Raw genomic sequence first — 27023 nt, 5'->3', positions numbered from 1 at the left:
CTGGTCTACTTGATTGACAATTATTAATTTAGAATCAAATTCAATACGCGTATGAGTTATTACAAGTGGATTATTTTCTAATGCGCACTGCAATACCATACTATAATTGAGAGGATTCGAATTATCAAAGATGTTAATATTATAAAAACGGTTTCGCCCCGAATATACTTGCTGGGCTCATCAGTAAAGTTGATGCAAGTATATTCTACTTTAGACCGTTGAAAAGATGTTAAAAAATTTTGACTGTGAATTCTTAAGATGATGATGGTGCTACAAGTATTCCAAGCTTGCATTCATCCTTTAGAAGAATTCTGTTTAATTTTTATAGCCTTGTATAATTTATAAGGTGACTCTAATTTACGACCAGACTTTTTTATTTTTTGTGTTATAGGAATGACGGCTATACTGGTCTACTTGATTGATAATTATTAATTTAGAATCAAATTCAATTCGCGTATGAGTTATTACAAGTGGATTATTTTCTAATGCGCACTGCAATACCATACTATAATTGAGAGGATTTTAATTATCAAAGATGTTAATATTATAAAAACGGTTTCGCCCCGAATATACTTGCTGGGCTCATCAGTAAAGTTGATGCAAGTATATTCTACTTTAGACCGTTGAAAAGATGTTAAAAAATTTTGACTGTGAATTCTTAAGATGATGATGGTGCTACAAGTATTCCAAGCTCGCATTCATCCTTTAGAAGAATTCTGTTTAATTTTTATAGCCTTGTATAATTTATAAGGTGACTCTAATTTACGACCAGACTTTTTTATTTTTTGTGTTATAGGAATGACGGCTATACTGGTCTACTTGATTGACAATTATTAATTTAGAATCAAATTCAATTCGCGTATGAGTTATTACAAGTAGATTATTTTCTAATGCGCACTGCAATACCATACTATAATTGAGAGGATTTTAATTATCAAAGATGTTAATATTATAAAAACGGTTTCGCCCCGAATATACTTGCTGGGCTCATCAGTAAAGTTGATACAAGTATATTCTACTTTAGACCGTTGAAAAGATGTTAAAAAATTTTGACTGTGAATTCTTAAGATGATGATGGTGCTACAAGTATTCCAAGCTTGCATTCATCCTTTAGAAGAATTCTGTTTAATTTTTATAGCCTTGTATAATTTATAAGGTGACTCTAATTTACGACCAGTGTGACAGAGTAGTCTTGGTTTTGAAGACGTGGGAGTTGAGGCTCTCCATCTACGTACCTACTTTTGATTTTACAGCTTAGCCGTGTCTGTAGATCAACGACCGGATGGGGAGAAATCTCGCGCAGCAGGGAACCGTAAGTGAGTCCCCTGCGCAATTAAAAGTGGGGTCAGCCGAGGGCTTGACCGCCCCTAAGATTTTAAAAAGAAATCATTAGAGTCCTAGACGGAACACAGTCACCTTCTGGTTTTGCGAGTCTCTTAAGCTCAGTGAAGTTATCTATCAATTAAGAAAACCCAACTAAAATTTAATTTATCTTTAATTTTAATAACTAAGTGTGGTGGTAAAAGTTTTTCCCCAAGGAGTTCTGGCTGCCACGCATTTTCACTAAATTATGGAACGACGTCCGTTGAAGGTGAGTTAGCTGTACCTATTCTTCATTGTAACGCTGGTTTTGTCTCTCTCTCTGTCCAAGTGCGTTTGCTCAATACCAAGGCATAAGTAGTTATCAGGGACTAGTTCTTTATCCGGCGTTTAAAATTCATATTGTTATCTCTGTCGCTTAGATCTTGGGAAATTTATGTATATAAAATTTCGGGACAGTTTAGTTAAATAAAATATTGAAATCTATGCAACCTTTTCTCTTTTTATTTCATTTTATTTAAGACACCCGTAGTTTAGGTCTTATATTCCAGCCGCGTGTCCGGTTTACGACAGGAGGAAATTCACGCAGCAGAGTGCTAGCCGGCAACCATCCATCGTATCAACTTACATTTAAGAGAACGTTTAGTGACTTCAAAATCCATAACAAAATTTTATAAGTTGTAAATTAGTAACGAGGACGCTTGGCTAGTTGACACGAGCTGGTCAAGGTCACCCGTTATATTTGGCGCCTAACGTGGTTGTTGCACTCTGTCTGGAATACATTGATCTAAAAAAAAAAAAAAAAAAAAAAAAAAAAAAAAAAAAAAAACTTTTTCCTTTTGCACGGGCATTTTACCACTTGGATCGAGATTAAACCAGGCGTAAATGGGCAATTAGCCCTATATATATATATTTATTAGTGATTTTCTATAATATATCAGCACTGTATTAATACTTTGAAGGGTAATTTTCCCCAAAATCTTTAGTTATATTTTTTGGAAATCGTATTTTATTTAATTAATTTATTTTACTGAAAAAATTAATGCGCATGAAATTTGTTAGATGTGGTGTTTTTATCATTAAAATTCCATAAAATATTATTTATTAATTGGGTAAATAATTTTGTGGGATTCAGAATTATTTATTGTCGAGTTTAGCTGCACGTCGGAATTTAAGTATCGAGACTCGGCGTTTGTTGTTGTCACGGGATATAACTCCTCGGTTGCTTGAGGTAAACAAAGCGTACCGGCTCACGTGCGTCGAAACGATCGATAAAACTTATAATAATAACAGTAATAGTTAAGTCTGGTATAAATACATATAGTATATAAAATTTTACTGAAACTAAAACTTATTTTAGTCACAACTAAAAATTGTCTTTCTTCTTTCTATATTAAATTAAAATTCAAGTGATTAACTGTAAATGAAACGTCGTTAGAAAAATAAATTTTATCATTATAATAATTTATAAAATTTTAAACTGAAATTAATAATTAGCTATCAAAGCTTTTACTTAAGATTATTGGGGCTCGTCAGCTGCTCCTATACTACCGGAAATATTTTAATTATTCTAAGTCTTAAAATTTACCCGCGAGTAACTTATTTGGTTAACAAATTGTTTTGTTCAATAAATTTAAGCGCTTAAGCTTAAAATAAATAGAATCGCAGTGTTATCGGTTTAAGTTAACGACAGAAAACTTTTATATTAAAATTATATCGTTTAATTTCTTAAACAGATTGTACTTCAAGCTATTAAATAAAATAAATCTTTAGAATTGAACAAACTAAATTCCGGTAGTTACTATAATAATCTACTTATAAAGAAACTCAGGTTTAGAAAATTCTTACGGATCAGGGTAACCCCTGTTATTAAATTAAATAAATTACCACGAATTACAAATAAATCTTTACCAGACTTAAACTACTGTCGATTATAATGGGTGACTCACGTCCGATTACTAGACAGAATTCAAGACGCGGGTTACAACCCCAAGATAGGCGGGAATCCGACGACGTTATTTTCGCGGGTACTGCGGCGTCTTCAGGAAATAACCAACCAAGGGTGGTGCGTACACCACCCCTACAAAATCAGGCGGTAGCATCGAGTGTAAATGCACCTCGGCCAAATGCTACCAACATACCGCTGATCCCGAACGTGGTGATAACTACAACAACACCAGCTAACGTAAGAACAAACGTTAGACGTAGTCTCGGTAACCAGTTGCAGCTTAACAATTTGAATAATACAGTAGACCGGGGAAGTAATTCCCCTAACACAATAAATAATCCTGATATTAATAGTCAACAATTAGAAGAAAATTTGAATGTTCCAATGGCAAGTAATAATTTACAACAAGTCCCGAACTTAGTAAATAATTCTTCTAATGTTCTTAGCAGTACAAATAATAACACAAATAATAATAGGAATGATAATGACAATAACAACTCGGGAAATAATTTCCACCCAAATAATAATATCAACCATAATCGCGACGCAGAAATCTTAGTTAATAATAATGACAATACAATGAATAATAATAACCGTGTATTGACTGAGATTAATCCAAACAACGATTTTCATCGCAATAACGGTAACCATATTCCGAATATTCCTAATCAGAATAGAGTTGTATTAAATCAAAACAATTCTGACCCTCGCTTCGAACCTGTGGATGACGTATTTGAGTCGAACTCCTCGAGAGATATCCAACCGAGAACCCAAGTTCAGTCTTGTGTGGGAAACGCTTTTTCTGGCCAAGCTCCAGTTTCCACACAACCTGACCTAGAGTCGAATAGGAGATTATTCGAACAAATGTTTGAATATTTTCAACATTTAACTTTACAACCTACGGTTGGGAATAATGATGGCTCGCGAGTGCCTGTACATCCTTATTATCAAACTGTGCATGAAGTGACTCACAGTTCTGGCGACGGGGGGCACTGTACAGGGCACTCGTTTGTTAGAACTGGGGCGGCAGCGCCCCTTGTCCCTCATACTGTCACCCAAGTGGGTTCCTGTGAAATAAATGGGAGTCAGAATTCGAGGAGGTTTATTCCATCTAATAATTATAACCTAAATGATCGTAATAATATTTCGGAAAACAATTACGGCGATTTCTTTGTAAATAATACCGGTAGTAGACCAGTAGCTCATGATTTTGTAAACCAGCCAAGAGGAGGGTTTAATAACCCCGAAACTCTGAGTGATGCGGGCGTTCTTCATGAACGTAGATGGAGGGATATCAGGCAACATTTGAAATTGTGGCCGGTACGATATCCCCAAGCCAATCTGTCAGCTAACAGTTTTATTGCCTCAGTAGAAGCAATGGCTTTTCGTGAAGGCTGGCCCACCGAGGATTTGGTGAAAATTATGAGTTACTTGCTACTTGACAAAGTCTCGAGATGGTACGACGCGAATTTTCTGCGCTGGGCAGATAACAATCAATTTAAACGTGAATTTTTACGGGTATATGGGTCTCAGAAGTCTGATACTCAAATTTTGATGGAAATTGGTCAATTAAAGCCAGCGTCTGGGGAATCAGCAGTAGATTTTGCATTTCGTATGCAACAAAAATATGGGGAGATGCGTTCTCCCCCTCCAGAAAAAGAACAAGTAATGTGCGTACAGAATCATTTATCTAAAGAGCTACGCACATTAGTATTTTCCAGAGCCGTGTCGGACTATGAATCCCTTGTATCGGTTCTTCACGAAGCTACTGAATCAATTGAGGAAAGTAGACGCGTGTTTGATTTGTCAGCAACTGATAAAACTCAGGGCAAACCAAGAGAGAAATCGCGATTTTCCGCATTGCAAGGGTTGACTGGTACCCCAATCGTTGTTGAAACAAATCACATAAAACAACCACTGATTATCGAAGAGATTAAGGAAGGTGAAGAAGGCAGGTTAATAGTATGTGCCTCTACGGGGGCAGTTGGGATCCAACAACCTCATGAGGAATCACTCAGGGGCTACAGTGAGCCCCAAAACACGTTGTCATCTCGTGTGAATCCGCTTTCTTCCCAACATATACATGTTTCAAACGATCTTGTACCTGGCATATATGAGAATACTCGTCGTGTCAATATTTCACCGCGTTCGTATAGCCAAGTAACATCGGGGGGACCTAATGAGGCTCCCTATCGAGATTTTTGTTTTAATTGTGGGCAATACGGACACATTTTTCAACAATGTAAAAATAACCGGGTTGATGTCTGCGCATTTTGTCTGAAAATCGGTCATGTGAGACAAAATTGCTACCGCGATAATTCTGTCATTAGAAATAATAATAATTTTAACAGAGGTCGCCAAACGCGTCCCTTTGTTAGTAATCGTGATTTTGGTACTTTTGTTAATAGAAATAATAACTTTAATAATTCTAATTCAAATTCTTCGTCCAGAAATCCTAATAACTTACGTAACAGTAATAACAATAATACTAATAATGTGAATGACGCAAACGTCAATAGAACAAAGGGTAATAATTATAATAGAAACCAAAATTATTCAAAAAACTAAACTCGCCCTCCTGTTCCCCGAGGAAACAGGGCGTGGGATCTCTTTTGAGAAAAAAATTAAGGGGAATTCGAAGTCCCAGTAGCATAAGAACTCATCGACGTTGGTTGAAGTCGTTAAACAATACTTTAAATAAGGAAGAATTGTTATTAAATTTGAGCAAGGAAGTTATAGATAGTGGGCTTGAGGGCGGCTTGGTGCGTACCCTCAGCCCCAATAAAATTTCTAGCGAGGGCGGCTATGTGCGTACCCCCGATTTTACTTCAAACGGGCTTGAGGGCGGCTTGGTGCGTACCCTCAGCCTCAATAAAATTTCTAGCGAGGGCGGCTATGTGCGTACCCCCGATTTTACTTCAAACGGGCTTGAGGGCGGCTTGGTGCGTACCCTCAGCCCCAATAAAATTTCTAGCGAGGGCGGCTATGTGCGTACCCCCGATTTTACTTCAAACGGGCTTGAGGGCGGCTTGGTGCGTACTCTCAGCCCCAATAAAATTCCTTGCGTAAGCGACTCAGTGCCAGTCTTGGGTTCAGATAGGCGTATTGGGCCCATATATACGTCTACCGGGTTACGAGTGGGAGAGGCTGTCATTGAAAATAATTATGGTGATCCGGTAGAAGAGTACTTTTCTGTGAATATTCAATCTAGTAACAGCGACTCTTCAGCTGACTTAATTGATTTTAATAATTCTGAAACTGTGATAGAAGTAGATTTGATTGATTTTAATTCCAATGACAATCTTTCTAATCTTACTCCAATTTTAACTCATGATAATTTTGTAAATAACAAGTTGATTTTAAACCATGATAATCCCGTTTTTGATAATTTGATTGTAAATAGTAATGATTTTACTGAAGACCATTTTAAAAATTTATGTCATATGTTTGACAATATTAACGGTCTTTCAGTTTTTAATAATATAAGTGTTTTAAATAGTGACGATGTCAACTTGAGGGAAGCCTTAGAAGTAGAAGGACAGCTCTCGGTTGACTTACCAGTGTCAGAAACTTTCCAGTTGTCTGATGATTCCACGCGTTCAGTACTTGATAATATTAATAAATTAAATGATCTAAATCTATCGTCGATTGCTCACAAGCATGCTGCTAATTTTGTACTGTGTACTCTGGAGGGGATATCTTCATCCCCGGATAGTGAATTATTAACTTCCATAGGCCCTGACGAAATTGAAGAGCCTAGTTGTGTAAATATTTCAGGTACTCCATATTTATGCGGTCTGGAGCCACTTGACGAGGAAGATGAAATTGAGGAACCATGGGAAGAAGAATTCAGTTCAGATTTCGAACCTGAAAATCGTTTAGACTCTATATTACCTAGTGGGGCTGTGTATCAGGCCCCGAGTTTCCTCTCGGCCTCGTCAGTCTCCTTGCGTGCTTCATATTTACCGGACATACTCAGGGGCATAACTTTGCCCTCTCATATTGTTAATCGAATTTCATCTCGAACTAAATTTCTCACTGGGACGGGTCCATCACCCCCAGTTATCACCGCACGTATTCCCATTTCTTTGTGGATTTTCGGTGTCCATATCAATGGAATTATTGACACGGGTAGTGAGAGATCGTTCATAGATTCGAAAGTTTACGAACAAATTTATGAGTATAGTTCCGGTGAACTTCAAACTGATGACACCAAGAAAAGGGGCGTTCTTCTCGCCAACCATACGTCATGCAAGACGATAGGTGGCGCTCCCTTTATAATACAAGTAGGCTCGGTAGCTGGCGAACAGTACTTCAGTATACTGGTTGACTTGAGTTACTCGGCAGTTCTAGGTATGGACTTCGCATTACATTTTGGCTTGCAAATCGATTGCGCCACCAAAATGTGGAAATTTGAGGGTACAAATGAAAGCTACCCCTTTGAATTAATTAGAAACAATGACAAGTCCGTCTGTTGTTTGACCTTATCTCCAGATCAGCAACTAGACTTTGATAAATTTTTAGAGCTTGAACTGAGTAAGTTTTCTCAGCTACCCAATCAGGGTTTAACAAACCTTGTTATGCATGAAATTGTGTTACAACCTGGGATTAAACCCATACAAATACGTCCATATAGACGCAGCCCTGTAGTAGCTGCGGAATTGAATAAGCAGATCGATGAATTATTGGAGAAGGGGTATATTAGACCCAGCAATAGTTTTTGGTCTTGTTCACCTGTCATGGTGACTAAAGCTACAGGTGATTGGCGTTTTTGTGTGGATTAGAGGCCTATTAATAAATTTACTATTCTACCAGCTCATCCCCTACCAAATATGCTGCGCATATTGAGTGCTTTGCACGACGCAAAGTTTATCTCTACCATGGACCTCAAGGAGGCATTCCATCAAATTTTGATGGCCCCGGAGTCCATACCCTATACTGCTTTCTCAGTAGAGGGCCGAGGTCAATTCGAATGGGTTAGGATGCCCTACGGATTGGCTGGAGCCCCTTCCACTTTTCAGAAAGCTATGGACTTACTGAAGGAAAGGTTGGTGCAGAAAATTGTGGACAGGAAGCTACCCAGACTGTGGTCTGATAAGGTGTTTGCCTATCTTGATGATTGGGTAATCATAAGCGAAACTTATGAAGAACACAAGGCCATATTATCATTAGTACTCGAGACATTCCGCGAAGCAGGGTTACTTATTAACCCCAAAAAATGTAGGTTCGCGAGGTCTGAGGTTAAGTTCCTCGGGTTTATTGTAGATGCTGAGGGTCTTCGTCCTGACCCCGAGAAAATGGCTCCTGTTGTCAATTTTCCCAGGCCAACCACTAGGAAACAAGTTCGAAGTTTTTGTGGACTTGTTAATTGGTACCACAGGCACCTGCAAAATGTCGCCAAGGTACAAGGCCCTTTGAATAAACTTTGCGGTTCAAATACCGAATGGAGGTGGGGAGACGAGGAAGAGAGGGCTTTCCAAGATTTGAAGAAAGCCCTGATTAACGCGAAACCATTGGCAGTGCCCAAGCCAGATTTACCGTACATCCTTTACACGGATGCAAGCGATACAGGCCTAGGCGCCTTTTTGGTCCAAAAGGAACCTGTTTCCGGGAAAGAACATCTGATTATTTGTTTAAGTCGTCCGCTTCGTGGTGCCGAGACTCGGTACACCACAACGGAAAAAGAGTGCTTGGCGGTAGTCTGGGCCGTTCGGAAATTACGGTGCTATTTGGAGGGGTTGCCGTTTACGGTGGTCACTGACCACGCCTCTCCAAAGTGGCTCCACACTCTTAAAAACCCCAATGGTAGGTTAGCCCGGTGGGCGATGGAACTCTTATCGCACCGAATAGCTATCGAACATCGTCGAGGGGCTGAAAATGAGGGCCCCGATGCCCTATCGCGTTTGTATGAAGACCAGGTACCGGTGGACTGGTCTGAGGTATTAGATGATATGAAAGCTAAGGGTACAACCTGCACTCATATACAAGTTCGCCAATGGTATGATGTTAAAAAATCTAGCGTTCGGAAATATCCTGAGAATTTTAGTGACTGGCGAATTAATTCTGACGATAGATTGGAATATTTCAAACCGGATTATTTAAAAGATTATATTGATGATAATAATGCGTGGAAATTAGTTATACGGGAAAGCGAGATCCCTGATTTATTGAAGGCGAATCACGACGTTCCAGACGCGGGTCATCTGGGACGTGATAAAATGTATCAGCGTTTACGGGTGAATTATTACTGGCCCGGTATGTATAAGGACGTAGGTGATTATGTTGAAAATTGCGAAGTTTGTAAGCGGGTAAAGTATAAGCAGTCTTCAACTCAAGCCCCAATGCGCACGCGCCAACCCATTGAGCCATGGGCCGTCGTGGCATCGGATGTCACGGGACCCTTCCCCAGATCAAAGTCTGGTTATCAGTATGTATTAATAGTACAAGACCTTTATACACGGTTCATAGAAATATTTAGATTAAGAAAACAAACCGGTCTCAACGTTAAGAAGAGTTTTCGTCGTGTATTTTCTCGCTGGGGATACCCCCTATTTCTTGTGACTGACAACGGGAAAGAGTTTATGAATCAATGGGTTAAAGATTATTTAATTTAGACTGGGGTAAAATCTATACCCACTGCGATTGCTCATCCCCAAAGTAATCCAGTGGAGCGCATTAATCGCACTCTGAAGCCAATGTTGCGAGCGTTCATTGAAAAAGACCAGACTTCTTGGGACGAGCATTTAGGAGAGCTCCAGCTCGCCTATAACAGCAGTTATCATGCGTCTTTGCACATGTCCCCCTACTATTTAGTTCATGGTAAGGAGCCACGTCTGTCCGGGAAACTCACTAACCTCGAGTTAGATGATCTCGACTATGATAATGTGGCTTGGCGTGAACGTATTAGTCGAATTGATCAGCTTCGACATAAAGTTGAGGAGGTCATGCGTGTCGAGAGTGAGAGACAAGCTAAGTACCATGATAAGGGGCTATCCGAAGCCCCGGAGGTCAAGGTCGGTGATGTGGTCTATTACCCCAACAGGAAACTAAGCAAAAAGGATGATAAATACAGTTCTAGTCTCGCGAATAAATTTTTGGGCCCCGCAGTAATCAATAAAGTTATTAGCCCTCTGGTGGTTGAATTGAGGACCAGTGCTGGGAAAGTTATAGGAAATCACTACGTTCCAGATCTGAAATTTCCGAGGCGTAGTAGAAGGTTAAACCCATAATTTTGGAATTTTTTCTTACAGAGAGAGGAGAGAGATCGTCGGGATTTGGACAGGTACCTGACAAATCCAGACTATTATGGAACCCTGGCTCGAGCCCGGACCGAGCTTCGGCGTGAGCGTAGGGAGAGAGCCGAGCTGGTCCGAGCCGCTAAGAGAGCTGAGACCACTCCAGTCCGAGTCAAGTTCCAGGTCAGGGAGGGGTACTGTCCCCGGGTGCCCGCTTATTCACATCCGCTGGTTCGCCGATCATTTGGCCGTAATCGGCATCTGTTAGAGATTGTGGACGACCGCTCCCCTCTACCGGACCCCAACCTTGTACGGTTGCCACGTGAGGTTGCCGAGGAGGAAGTTGAGGGGGCCTCTATTGGCCCCAAACAAGAGGATTCATTGGTTCCGGTCAATACGTCGTTGGTGATCCCCGAGATCATAATTACAGCTCCGTCCAGCAGCTCAAGCAGCTGCGTTACCACACAGGACTGTGATGACGACGTCCTCCTCATTGACGAATTAGTCAACTTGGAAGTAAAAGAGGATTAGCCCACCCACAACTTACCTTCTGTTGTAATAAATTTAATAAAAAATTTATTCGCCCATCCAAAATTATTTTATTATTTTGTTTCTTTAAGTTATTTAGCTTCCGAGCCCCAACTTCAGTCTGGTGACGGGGAGTGTGACAGAGTAGTCTTGGTTTTGAAGACGTGAGAGTTGAGGCTCTCCATCTACGTTCCTACTTTTGATTTTACAGCTTAGCCGTGTCTGTAGATCAACGACCGGATGGGGAGAAATCTCGCGCAGCAGGGAACCGTAAGTGAGTCCCCTGCGCAATTAAAAGTGGGGTCAGCCGAGGGCTTGACCGCCCCTAAGATTTTAAAAAGAAATCATTAGAGTCCTAGACGGAACACAGTCACCTTCTGGTTTTGCGAGTCTCTTAAGCTCAGTGAAGTTATCTATCAATTAAGAAAACCCAACTAAAATTTAATTTATCTTTAATTTTAATAACTAAGTGTGGTGGTAAAAGTTTTTCCCCAAGGAGTTCTGGCTGCCACGCATTTTCACTAAATTATGGAACGACGTCCGTTGAAGGTGAGTTAGCTGTACCTATTCTTCATTGTAACGCTGGTTTTGTCTCTCTCTCTGTCCAAGTGCGTTTGCTCAATACCAAGGCATAAGTAGTTATCAGGGACTAGTTCTTTATCCGGCGTTTAAAATTCATATTGTTATCTCTGTCGCTTAGATCTTGGGAAATTTATGTATATAAAATTTCGGGACAGTTTAGTTAAATAAAATATTGAAATCTATGCAACCTTTTCTCTTTTTATTTCATTTTATTTAAGACACCCGTAGTTTAAGTCTTATATTCCAGCCGCGTGTCCGGTTTACGACAGGAGGAAATTCACGCAGCAGAGTGCTAGCCGGCAACCATCCATCGTATCAACTTACATTTAAGAGAACGTTTAGTGACTTCAAAATCCATAACAAAATTTTATAAGTTGTAAATTAGTAACGAGGACGCTTGGCTAGTTGACACGAGCTGGTCAAGGTCACCCGTTATACCAGACTTTTTTATTTTTTGTGTTATAGGAATGACGGCTATACTGGTCTACTTGATTGATAATTATTAATTTAGAATCAAATTCAATTCGCGTATGAGTTATTACAAGTGGATTATTTTCTAATGCGCACTGCAATACCATACTATAATTGAGAGGATTCTAATTATCAAAGATATTAATATTATAAAAACGGTTTCGCCCCGAATATACTTGCTGGGCTCATCAGTAAAGTTGATGCAAGTATATTCTACTTTAGACCGTTGAAAAGATGTTAAAAAATTTTGACTGTGAATTCTTAAGATGATGATGGTGCTACAAGTATTCCAAGCTTGCATTCATCCTTTAGAAGAATTCTGTTTAATTTTTATAGCCTTGTGTAATTTATAAGGTGACTCTAATTTACGACCAGACTTTTTTATTTTTTGTGTTATAGGAATGACGGCTATACTGGTCTACTTGATTGACAATTATTAATTTAGAATCAAATTCAATTCGCGTATGAGTTATTACAAGTGGATTATTTTCTAATGCGCACTGCAATACCATACTATAATTGAGAGGATTCTAATTATCAAAGATGTTAATATTATAAAAACGGTTTCGCCCCGAATATACTTGCTGGGCTCATCAGTAAAGTTGATACAAGTATATTCTACTTTAGACCGTTGAAAAGATATTAAAAAATTTTGACTGTGAATTCTTAAGATGATGATGGTGCTACAAGTATTCCAAGCTTGCATTCATCCTTTAGAAGAATTTTGTTTAATTTTTATAGCCTTGTGTAATTTATAAGGTGACTCTAATTTACGACCAGACTTTTTTATTTTTTGTGTTATAGGAATGACGGCTATACTGGTCTACTTGATTGACAATTATTAATTTAGAATCAAATTCAATTCGCGTATGAGTTATTACAAGTGGATTATTTTCTAATGCGCACTGCAATACCATACTATAATTGAGAGGATTCTAATTATCAAAGATGTTAATATTATAAAAACGGTTTCGCCCCGAATATACTTGCTGGGCTCATCAGTAAAGTTGATACAAGTATATTCTACTTTAGACCGTTGAAAAGATATTAAAAAATTTTGACTGTGAATTCTTAAGATGATGATGGTGCTACAAGTATTCCAAGCTTGCATTCATCCTTTAGAAGAATTCTGTTTAATTTTTATAGCCTTGTATAAAATATTAGAGTCACCTTATAAATTATACAAGGCTATAAAAATTAAACAGAATTCTTCTAAAGGATGAATGCAAGCTTGGAATACTTGTAGCACCATCATCATCTTAAGAATTCACAGTCAAAATTTTTTAACATCTTTTCAACGGTCTAAAGTAGAATATACTTGCATCAACTTTACTGATGAGCCCAGCAAGTATATTCGGGGCGAAACCGTTTTTATAATATTAACATCTTTGATAATTAGAATCCTCTCAATTATAGTATGGTATTGCAGTGCGCATTAGAAAATAATCCACTTGTAATAACTCATACGCGAATTGAATTTGATTCTAAATTAATAATTGTCAATCAAGTAGACCAGTATAGCCGTCATTCCTATAACACAAAAAATAAAAAAGTCTGGTCGTAAATTAGAGTCACCTTATAAATTATACAAGGCTATAAAAATTAAACAGAATTCTTCTAAAGGATGAATGCAAGCTTGGAATACTTGTAGCACCATCATCATCTTAAGAATTCACAGTCAAAATTTTTAACATCTTTTCAACGGTCTAAAGTAGAATATACTTGTATCAACTTTACTGATGAGCCCAGCAAGTATATTCGGGGCGAAACCGTTTTTATAATATTAACATCTTTGATAATTAGAATCCTCTCAATTATAGTATGGTATTGCAGTGCGCATTAGAAAATAATCCACTTGTAATAACTCATACGCGAATTGAATTTGATTCTAAATTAATAATTGTCAATCAAGTAGACCAGTATAGCCGTCATTCCTATAACACAAAAAATAAAAAAGTCTGGTCGTAAATTAGAGTCACCTTATAAATTATTATTATTATTATTATTATTATTATTATTATTATTATTATTATTATTATTATTATTATTATAATTATTATTATTATTATAATTATTATTATTATTATTATTATTATTATTATTATTATTATTATTATTATTATTATTATTATTATTATTATTATTATTATTATTATAATTATTATTATTATTATAATTATTATTATTATTATAATTATTATTATTATTATTATTATTATTATTATTATTATTATTATTATTATTATTATTATTATTTTTATTATTATTATTATTATTATTATTATTATTATTATTATTATTATTATTATTATTATTATTATTATTATTATCATTATTATTATTTGATGCTATACTTTCCAGTGGCACTCACAAAAAAAAATATCTTCATTTATGTGTCTAATCTGATAAGAAGTGATATACAGATCTGAAATACGTTTTTTTTCTATTTATATTTGAATGAATGTAAATGCATTTAATCAATACATAATAATTTTGTTTATTATTTAATGGAGCAAATAAACAATTGATTCAATGTTACGCTACAGCTCCGATGGAACTTTGTTTTTTATACATATTTGCGATAGCTTCTAATTTTTTGAGAAGGAATTAATCTTTTTTTTGACGTACAAATAAATAACTTTCCTTAGAAATTTACATTAGCCGAGGGTTAAATACCTGCTCGTGCTTAACGCATGGATCTTATTCCCACTCACCTCGCGCTGATAAGCAATGACGAGGTCAATGACCATTGAGTGTGAACTCTGATCATCAATTTAACCCCACTTAATAACTTTTATCCCACTATTTTTGGTGATTCGAATACCTTATGAAAACCCTTGCTCAGTGAGCAGGAGTGGATTAACCATCAGTACTCTCATTAAGACAGCTCTCAACACTCGTTCAATTTTACTGTCAGATTAGACTCAGTTACAACACAATTTATAAAAACCATTAAGTCCATACTAACCATAGTCATACCTTCTGTAAGTTTGACTACTGAATATAATTAATTTGTATCATAAATGTATAGTTTCTACTTCTATAATCTATAACTATCATTCGTGAATAAAGTTAATTTTATATCATAATACAACACCAGTTATTTCGGCTCACCGTGAGGTTATTTTGCTGTCGAGAACCCAATACCTAGAAATGCTACAAATCTCGCTGAGCTGAACATCAACACCGTGCAACGAAAATCAGATGATATCAAATTCAATCCTGCTAAATTTTTGATTGATATTGGTTGCAATTCAAATTTGATTAAATGAAGCGAAATTAAAAATCCTAAATTAATCGATGAATTATTCTGCTTTAAATTAATTGGAGTTTTAAATGCTTTAACTTTAGGAAAAATGCAATTACGCATGCTTAATACTACAGTAGATTTTCATATTATTTCTGATGAATATCCTCTTTAATATACTGGAATCATTGGTTTTTAATTTATTAAAGAACAAGGTGGTGTAATCGACTCTACTAAAGAATCCATATTTTTCACTAAATTAAAATTAGAGGTACCATTTTTAGAAAAGGAAAGCTTTGTCCTGTCGGCTAGGTCAAAAGCTCCAATATATATTCGAGTCAAAAATAATTTGACTGAAGGTTATGTATCCCAAGTAGAGTTGGGTGATGGAATATTTGCAGGTGAAGCCGTGGTCAAAAATGATCATGGAATAGCTTACTTATGTGCCATCAATACACAAGATGTGGACGTCGCAATGAATGTACCCGTAATTACTTTGTATCCTTTCGATACAAGTGTAGACTAGGACAGTAGCCCTTCGGAAAAAGAAGATAAGACCACAGAACATAGAGATCATTCTCAGTCACGAAATGACCGTGTTAATGAGGTTCTTAAGCTTCTTTGGCTAAATTACGTTGACGACAAAGAGCGTAAAGAAGTTATTTCTCTTATCGAGGAATACTCTGTTCTCTTTCACATACCTGGCAAGCCTCTCAAATCCACTGATATTATCACTCACAAACACATACAACCGATGATTTACCGGTTAACACTCGACGATATCGATATCCACTTACGTTAAAAGAGAAACTCAAAAACATATTGACGAATTACGTGAGAAGAACATTATTGAGCCATCAAACTTACCATATTGTTCTCCTTTATGGATTGTTCCCAAGAAACCTGACTCTCAAGGTAACAAAGGTACTCGTTTAGTAATTGATTATAGAAATCTCAATGATAAAACTGAAAAAGATGTCTATCCATTGCTATTCATTTGTGAAATTCTCGATCAACTCGGTGGTGCTATATACTTTTTAATTTTCGATTTAAAATCGGGTTTTCATAAAATTAAACAATCCCGTAAACATAGAAAGAAAACAGCTTCCAAAACACCTTATGGTCTTTATCAATTTACACGAATTCCTTTTGGTTTAAAAAATGCAGTCGCTACATTTCAAAGATTGATGGACTTCGTTCTTAGAGAGAAATGAGGTTTCGATTTATTCGTATATTTAGATGATATTGTAATTTATGTACGTACACTCGAAGAGTATGCAACTAAATTTATAAAACTCGCAGAACGCCTGCGCAGTGAAAACTTAATACTTCAATCAGCAAAATGCGAATTTCTTAAAAGAGAAATAATGTATTTAAGTCGTCTAATATCGGCTGATGGCGTCAAGCCTGATCCAAATAGAATTAAAGCAGTCAAAGAATTCAAAGTTCCAATTAATGTTAATTCATCGAGAGAATTTCTCGGTTTTTGTGGTTACTATCGTCGTTTCATCAAAGATTTTGCGAAGATTGCGAAGCCTTTATTGGACCTTACATGTAAAAATGCAAAGTTCGAATGGACCACAAACTATCAAGTGGCTTTCGAAACTTTACGAGATAAATTATGCACAGCTCTGATACTGCAGTATCTAGACTTTGAAAAACCATTTATTGTAACGAATGACGCATCATGTTACGCAGTCGGTGCAATTCTCTCTCAAGGTAAGGTTGGCGAAGATCCTATGGTAGCCGCCACTTCTAGAGTCCTCAATAAACATGAAAGAAACTATTCTATTACAGAAAAAGAAATGATCGCAGTTCTTTTTGGTATAGAAAACTTCAGACATTATCTCTACGGTAGACCGTTCACACTAGTGACCAATCATCGGCCACTAGCATGGGTAAATAATATGAATGACCCAAACTCACGTGTAATGCGGTGGAGACATCGTCTGGCAGATTTCGAATTTCAAATATTGCATAAAGCAGGTAAGAAAAATACTAATGCTGATGCACTATCTCGTAATCCAATTATCGAGGAGCGTCAAGCTTATCCAATTAAAGTTAAATGGCGCTATAAAAACACTCCTTATGGAGGTAAAACCCTTAGTACGGGTTTGGCTAGATTAAGATCGTCAGATTCTGACGAACAAAAAAGAGTAAAATTTGCCGCAATCGAAGCTTCTGTTACTTCTATTTCGGAGAATGAAGCGCGGGAAATTTCAAGAACTAAAATTCAAACGTTTGTACCTAATGGTAACAATAAAGATAGTTCAGACACTGTTGAAAAAAATAAGAAAAACTTAAATTCTTAAACTTCTGCGGTTGAGTCAACAGATATGGATCGCACCGACCCAATCGACAAAACTCAAAATCTTGAGCTCACATCTCAAGCGGTTGAATCTGTGGATATGTTACCTACAGATCCAGTCGACAAAATTATTTCTATCAACGACAATAGGATTGATCACCCGATTGATCGACGATCAGTTACAGAAAAGCTAAATTCAAAACCTTCAGGATATATCGTTAAAAATAAAATTTTTAGAAAAATGAAATCGGACGTCAGGCGATATTATCTATTTTTAAGATATACTAAATTACTAAAATCAGAAAAACTAAATTCAGAATAGCGAGATTTACAAACTGGTAACACGTGTGCAGTTACCAAACATAAAATTAAAGTTAATGACGAAGAAATTATTCTTTCAGATTTTCATGACACTTCGTCATCAGATGATTCAGATATTCATAATATTCAAAAATTTCGAACAAAGATTTTAGATTAGCAAAAGAAACTTGGAACTTATAATGGGAATACGACAGATTCTACTGACTTTGGAATCACTCCTGTACCCACTCCAATTAAAAATATTAATAAAAATGCATCATTATCCGAGAATATGACTATTTCTCGTACTTCAATACAAGATTCATCTTCTCTCCCTACGGTTAAAACTCTGAGTACGCCTACACCTCCAGCGCGTAAGAATGATTTTAAAAATTCAAACAAAATTGAAAAAAATTTAAAATTTAAATAATTCTAACAAAGTAAGTTATATTGAACCGAACGGTAATCCGGATGAAGGTGGTACAATTCCATGGTCATCTGACGAAGGTGGTGATGAACCTAAAATTATTCATACTAAAGCTGTAATTGAAAGTAACAAAAACATATCTTTACAAAGTTCATTTATAGAACCTATAGAAGTTGTAAGCGTTATTTATTCATCTGAAGAATCGAGTAGTGATAAACACGTCGTACAAGACTCAAAACCATCCCAAACACGCGTAAATATAAAAAAAATAGATAAATTTAAAAGTTCAGTCGGAATTCAACAATTGTTGAATACACATCTTTCTCATGTCAATGCTCCGTTACCATCGTGTGACTTGAATAATCCAAAAAATAAATTCGTACACAATACAGTAAATAAAGATATCAATCCTACACAACATATATAGCCGTTAAGAACATCTTCACGCTAACGTAAGCCGAAAAAATGCGCTTGCTGTGATGTTAAGACATTTAATCATCAACATCAAATCCTAAAAATACTATACAACACAGAAATAATTATCAAAATCTAAAAACAAAATTCGAACAAATGAATGAAAATAATAATTTTAGACAGAGATATCCACAAATTCCTAATATTATTGCAACTTTAGAACCTGTAAATTTGGAAACTATAAATTCAGAACATTCAAACGAAAATGAATCAATAATAGTTACTGTTCCTACCGATAATTTAAATATTGCACAAAATAATATGACTAGAATTACAGTTGATGGAAATTCTCAAACATTTTTAAATATTTTTAGTCCAGCAGCGCCGATAAGAGCAGTCTCGGACCCTGTTTACAACTCTCCAACATATCAGGAGACACGGTAGTGTCTCGCGCCAAGTACACGTTCAAATCAAAGACATGTATATGTGTGAAGTGTCATGGCGCGAGCCTACCGTGTCTCGATACCGTAGACAGAACGGTATTTAGCTCCAAATTTTAAAAACTTTTTTAAATAAAAAAATTTCTCGAAAATTCCTTTTCCAGTCGAAAGATGATTGATTGTTCGTCATAAAATTATGAAACTTTACCCATTTTAGTTATAAAAACTAATTTAAATAATTAAATTAGGCCACCTTATACTATAGCACCCCCATTTTTAATTATTTTACAAATTTTTTCATGCGAAAAGGGCACTGCCAGAGAATAAACAGTTGTAAGAATTGCCATGATTTATATAAAATAATCAGGAGACACATACATTTTTCTATAGCAATGATTAGTTTTTTCGCCACCAGTGGAGCTTCAGTCTGTATTTTTAACTATAGTTTCATGTGAAATTTACCCTGGTAGTCACCTTGACAGCATGTTAACTTCCCGAATAGCCACTTTAGCTTGAAATTGGCTGCAATTTGATTTGACATCAGTTTGAAATTTCCTGAAATTTGCTGCCCAAATTCGTCGACAATTTGACGATAAAAGTTAGAAAGAAAAATTTGTGGTTAATTTTTGCTCAATTTACAGGTAACTTTTTGCTAGATAAAGAAGTCGGTAACGTTCGTTTTTACCATTTCAGAAGATAAGTAAATTTATGCATAGAATTGTCTACAACTTTACGGTAAAAAAATACTTTAGAATTTTTCAAGTCAAATTAACAATAAATTGACATAAAATTTGCCTGAAAATTGACGACAACTTTTTTCTTGTCGATTTTTGACGAAAAATTTAAGGAAACTTTTGTTAGTAACTTTTGTTATAGCAAACTGTGCTATTAGAGTCAGTAAGATTTAGCATAGTAAATATAGTGAATATCCTAATGACCACTTTAGTTTGAAATTGAATGTAATTTGAAATTTTTAAATTACAAAAGTTTGCTGTCCGAAATTGCCAACAAACTGACAGCAAAACGAGAATAAAAATTTCCTTGAATTTTTCGTCAAATGTCTGTCAACTTTCGGTGTTTTTTGTTACTGACGTCAGCTTGTATACAAGCTATTTATGTTTTTCAAGTTTACTAATTGATTGACAGGTGGATGCACTTGAGGCCATTGAGGATGTAACCGTTTCCTTGAATTTTTTGTAATATATCCGTCAACTTCGGGCTTTTCCGTTTTTGACCACAATTACTGTACAACTTTTGTAGTGAATTTGCATTGCAATTTGGTTAGTAAATTTACTGCAAATTTTACAGCAAGTTGTACACAAATTTTCGAGCTGTGTCAAGATTTCGAATGTTAGCGGCAACCCAGGAATCCAGATTTTTAGCGAAGAAATTGAAATTGAAATGAAACTTTTAATATCTTAATGACGTAAAATATATATAAAAAGTATTAGTTTATCTTGTTAGCTCTCTTATACGTAAAATAGCTTATAAATTTGACGGAAAATAAAAACTTATATATAACTTTAAGTTTATGTGTAATTTTATGTGTGAGAGAGCAAACAGTTGGAATGAAATTTTTTATAGATATTAGACGTCACCGAGATGTCAAATCTTTTCTTTCAATTTTCGAGTTAAAACCGTGATAGCTACCCTAACCGTAAATTAACTACAATTAAGCACAGTTTCCTGTAGCAAAAGTTTACTTACAAAAGCTTCTTTGAATTTTTCGGCAAATCTCCGTCAACTTTGGACTTTTCCGTTTTTTACGTCAATTTGTATGTAACTTCTTCTACAATTTCACGTAAATTTACTACTCCAATTAGAAAGTTAATTCACTTTAAAAGTTGACTAGAAAAAAGTTATCGTCAATTTTCAGGCGAATTTTATGTCAATTTACTGTTAATTTAACTTGAAAAATTGTGTATTTTTTTATCGTCTAATTGTAGATATTTTATGGATAAATTTGCTTACCTTTTGAAATGGTAAGAATGAAAATTACTGGCACTATTTTTCTATCAAAAAGTTATTCCTAAAATGAACAAAAATTTTCCGCAAATTTTTCCTTGCAACTTTTACTGTCAAATTGTCTGCAAATTCGAGCAGCAAATTTCCGGCAATTTCGATGCTAAATTACAGTCAATTTAAAGGTAAAGTGGCTATTAGATTTGTCTTGTTAACTACATCTTGTTAACAACTTTCCCAGAAAGTTGACAACGATCTACTGCCACAACCTGTCGTCAACTTGTTGAGCAAATTGAAGACAACCCATCAACTAATGGAATGTTAACTTTTGCCACAAGTTCCTTAGAAAGTTGGCAAGTAGTTATCATTTACTTATGAACATTCCAATTCCCGCAGCCAACTTGGTGGCAATTTGCTGCAGCACGTTAGCTTGCTGCCAGCTTAGTTATCAGGGCTGTTGTCAAATTTATCGTCATTTTGTGATACCCACATTGTGAATAAACAACTCTAACGGTAAGAACTATAAATTAAGATACGAGCTGATAGCTCAATTGATCTGTTTATTGATGTCACTTTTATAAGTTGCGCGCCAAAAAAAAAAATAACTAAAACAAAGGACTAACAATATAACGATGAAGAGCTGGTCATCATTCTTTTGCTAACAACAAACGCGTAAGTACACTATTTTTGTCTATTTTTTACTTTCAGCATTCAAATCTATTTCGATAATTCTGAAAATAGCAGACAATTAAATAATTTTTTTTTCTTTCTTTCAAATATACAACTAAATTATTTATATAAAAAACGTTTTAATAAATTATATGTCAAAAGCTTTTTATTTCCATTTACGTCTAATTAACTCATCCTTATTAAAAAATAAACAAGTGTCTAATGTCTGCTATTTTCAATCTTATGGATATTTGAAGTGAAATAATAATAATATTTACGAAAATACAAAAAGATTTGTTAATTATTAATTATTTATTTATTCGTTTACAGAAAAATATGAGTGACAGGGAAAATTTTAATGGTAAGTATTCTCAATTATTCAACACAGAGATAGTCAGATTCTCAATTATTCAACTCAGAGATAGTTATATATATGCAGAATAAAAGGCTGCCTTAGCTTGAAAATTATTTGTTTGTTAAAAACTTGCATTTGGCCATGACAGTTTTATTTTCCGTTGGTATAAAGATATTTCCGTTGGCATAAAGATATGTACATCAATTCATATATATTTTTACACATACGAAAAATAAGATTGCGTTGGTCGAAGAAAATTTTTTATCAAACAAATAACTTTTAAGCCAGGGCAGCCTCTTATCCTCTATATATATATATATATATATATATATATATATATATATATATATATATATATATATATATCCTGATCCTGATAAATAGATCCTGAAGTTAACAAACGATTTGCAATTTTCCGATTTTTTTTAACAAATCAATTATGAAAAAAAAAATGAAAATTAAAAAAATGCACGTGTAGAAAATTTTAAAAACTATACCTTCAATTTTTTTAACTATTTTTGTATATATTTATGGATGCATATATATATATATATATATATATATATATAAATTTGACTTGAAGCTTAAATAACTTTTGAACAGTGGGATTTATCAAAAAATGATAAGTGACTTTTGTTGTAGAGCGTTTAATTTGTTACAAAAGCCGTCATTATGCATAAGAATCCGTTAATTAGTTTGTGAGCTAGAAAATTCTAAAAAAAAGAAAAATTTTTTTCCGTTTTATTTGAGTGGAAAATAGTACAATAAATCGAGATAAACCTCAATATCATTTTATTAAGACCTCGGATTAGTACCAAAATTTTTATTTTTAGTTATATTCTCAATTTTTCGATACCATAAAAAAATTGTTTTTTTTTTTTTAAACACCCTAATAAATATATATATATATATATATATATATATATATATATATATATATATATGTATATTATATATGTATATATATATATATATATATATAATCAATTGGATTTTCTTTTCAGAAGATAGAGAGCTACTTGAAGTTCGAGCGGCTGCTGACGCGGCCCTCCAAACTTATTACAGGTTGGCCCGTGGACGTGGCCAATATTGGGGTCAGCCACCTTTTCCACAGGCCAACCAAATTTACTGGCATCTACCACCACCACCACCGCCACCACCGCACCTGCCAGTAAATCAAAATAGAGAAGGGGTACCAGATGTAGCCGATATACCTCTTCCAGCAGCTGCTCCGGGAGGAGCTCTAGCAGTAGCTCCGGCAGCAGCTCCAGCAGCAGCTCCGGGAGGAGCTCCAGCAGCAGCTCCAGCAGCAGCGCAAGCAACGGCTCCGGGAGGAGCTCTAGCAGCAGCTCCAGCAGCAGCTCTAGGAGCAACTCCAGCAGCCATTGGTATGTTTAATTCTTGACAAATCAGATTCTCAAATCTGTATGTATAAGGCCTATACTTAACTATAGTACTTCTCATAGAACTCATTCATTCTTATGAAATTCTTATGGGGATCTAGGAGAATCTGTTTGATTTTATGAAATCTTTTAATATATTATTTCTATGTTATTGAATTTATCGAAATCTGAACATTTTATTTTGCTTTACAGATATTCCAAATCGATGGACAGCTGGAGGTGTAGCCAGGGGACGGACAGGGCGGAACCGTCGTGGTTACAAAAATTGGAGGGGAAGTAGGGGCGGCCGCGGGAGAGGGAGTTTTATTAAAAATTATTATATGTATTAATAAAAAAACAAAAACAAACAAAACAAAATAAAATTAAAATATTAAAAAAATCCGCCTTTTTCTTAATTAAAAAATTTTGTTTTGACCTTTACTCTATTTAACAAACAAAAAATTCATTTTCAATCAATCGGGGATTATTTTGTAAAGTTTGAGGATGTAATTTTATTAGGAAGAACTCCTAATTATTAATTAGTCTTAAATAATAAAATTATATTCTTAAATCTACACAAATGATTCCCAATGAATTAAAAATAAACTTTTCGTCTGGTTCGTAGAGAGGTCATTTTTAATTATAAATGTTACTGTGAACTTCAAGTTGTCACTAATTTTCTGAAAAAATTGAAGGCAACTTCTCGACAACTAACGGAATGCCAACTTTTGCAACCAACTTGATGACGAGTTGCTGTTACTGCAGTGGGTTGCTACTTGCTTACTATCCCCTGATTAAGAAAAATGATTTGGAATGACTCGAAAAAATTTGAAATGATTTAAAACAATTTGAATCGACTAATATATATAGATATAGATATACACTTAACATGGAGCAAATCATTTTTCTTAAACAGGGTCAGCTCGGATATCGGGGTTGCTTCGTCAACTTTACAATTTGAGCAACAATTTGCATTCGCTGCGTGGTTATTTTATGATTGTTAGTCCTTTGTTTTAATTTGTTTTTCTTACAGTACGCAGCCTTGAAAATTTACATCGATAAATAGATCAATTGAACTGTCGGCTCTTGTGGTAGTCTGTAGTTGTTACCATTAGAGTTATTCACTTAGACTGTTTGATATCACAGAATTACATTGAATTTGACAACAGCCGTGTTAGCCAAGCTGGTGACAGTTTACTGTAGCAATTTGTCACCGAGTTGGCCGAAAAATCTAGCAATTCTGTAAGTTGACAGCAACTGGTCGCCAACTTTCTGAAAAAGTTAGTAAGAATAGTTGGCATCTATAAGTTGACGAAAAGTTGCATTCAAATTTTCAGGAAGTTGGTGACTGGTTGTGGCAGTAGATGCGAACTTTCTGGGAAAGTCAATAACAATTCGTAGTCAACAGTGTCACGATCGGAGAGAGTGAAGACGACGGGCGAAGGGTTTTTATTAATTAATTATTTAGTAAAATTACCCACAATATTTATTCTATTACTCAACCAAGGAGCCTAATAGGACCGTTACGTGGCTAGTGTGAGAATGTTTAATATTTGGCAAGTTTTGATTACTAAATAAGTCTATTTCGTACCGAGCGGAAGGACGATAGACAATCCCGATCGTTGACCTGCGTGGCTTTAGGGTAGGTCAGGGATTTTAAAGCAAGAGGGAAGCAGGTAGGTGAATATGGGCCCTCGAGAAGTCCCTGTTCTTTTACGTCTGTCTCTTTCTGTACCCGTTAACTTAGGAATGTTAGAGTGAGAGGTATAAATAAGAGAAAGATGATTTTAAAAAAAGAAAAAGAATCTGTATATTCTTATAAAATTATAATGTTGTTTACATGTGTGTACTAAAATTAACAATTATGATTAACTTACCACTCAGCTTGAGGTGGTTTACAATCTCGCTGATCACACTCTCTCACAATTCACCACTTTGAATTTATGATCGCGGAATTGTTTTTGTTTAATTCGCTGGGACCCTGCCCGTGGCTTAGGGATTTTACTCAGCGGAATTTGATGCACTTTTCGGACTCGGAGCTACTGGGGTGCCAAGCGGATACACTCCCCTATCTGTCGAGTACGAGTATGAGTATTTAATTTTTATTTAGGAGTTCGATCTAGGAGTCTGGTTTCCTAGGCTATAGACCGTCACGAGACCGATGATCCTGATGAGTCGAATCGACCGCGATTTTTGCAAGATTAAAATCTAGGTATTTGGCCAAGGAGCCCGATTGCCTAGGCGGTGGACCGTCACGTGGACAACAATTAAGATTTTATCTCTGATTAACGGTACTAATCGGACTTGGGCCGATAGAACTAATCGGAGATTTTAACTTATAGAACTTCGGAGCGAGTGACTCGAGATCCGACAGAGGTTCGTTCAGATTAGCGATTGACTGCCTTCGTTAGATTTTCGGCAGTTTATATACTCTAATTTTGATGGGAAAGTCATAGGGTTTCTTATGCAACCAACCGGTCCATCTCATCATTTCGGACAGCAACATGATGAGTAAGTACATGGAACCGGTTTAGGTACCTTTCTAAAAATTAGAAAAGTCCATATATGGAAATTGAATCATATTATTTTTGTATAAACAACAGCGGATGAGTAAATGCTCTATTGGAAGTACATAGATCCGGGTGACTTTCAAAATGTCATAGGTGACTCGGAATATGGAAATAAAATGGTCATAGAATCTTTGTATATATTGGAATTTTAATTAGAAGTCCGGTGCACACGTGCAGGTGTCCCGCTGAGTCACAGCTAAACTTGTTTTTGGGTACTACGCCCGTACACACACACATACACATTCTCTTATAACTGTATTGTAAATAGATGTACGCAGGTAAGCGTGGGTGCAAGATGAGTATACAGCTAAAATACGTAGTTGGGTTTGAGCATAGACTCTGTCCCTTTTGATGAAGAAAGAGAGAGGGAGACAGGTATATTATCATATCTGTCGATCTTCGTCTATCCTTACTCATTGTGCACGCACTTACATAGGTTCCTGCGAGAAGTGAAAGGATCTCGATGAGAAGAGCTGGGGTGCAGTTTGATAAACCCTTCTTGAAAGAAAATGAAAAATTTATATATACATATATGTATGGTTAAATCGCGATACGTATATATCGATTGTTACAACAGTTGCCTAGTAGCTATCTTAGTCAAGATCTTGAGAGAATAGTATATATCGATATAATATTTTGCTGTATTTTACTTGACTTCCTCAAAATTGATACAAAAGTGAGCAATGTTGCCGCTAGGGTTATAATAACTGGAAGTTGAGAACAACTTTTCATCAACCTGATCGCATTTAATTAACACTAACGTTCCGACCATGAAGTCTTGCTGTCAGGGAAATCGTTGGCAATTCAACTCAGTAAATTGTTACCAACGATTTCATGCGTGAACAAACATCATCCCTGACAGCCA

Source organism: Microplitis demolitor, chromosome 2 (genome assembly GCF_026212275.2).
Source record: "Microplitis demolitor isolate Queensland-Clemson2020A chromosome 2, iyMicDemo2.1a, whole genome shotgun sequence".
NCBI lineage: Eukaryota > Metazoa > Arthropoda > Insecta > Hymenoptera > Braconidae > Microplitis > Microplitis demolitor.
The sequence above is the reverse complement of the archived record's forward strand: the minus strand, read 5'-3'. Positions refer to the sequence as shown.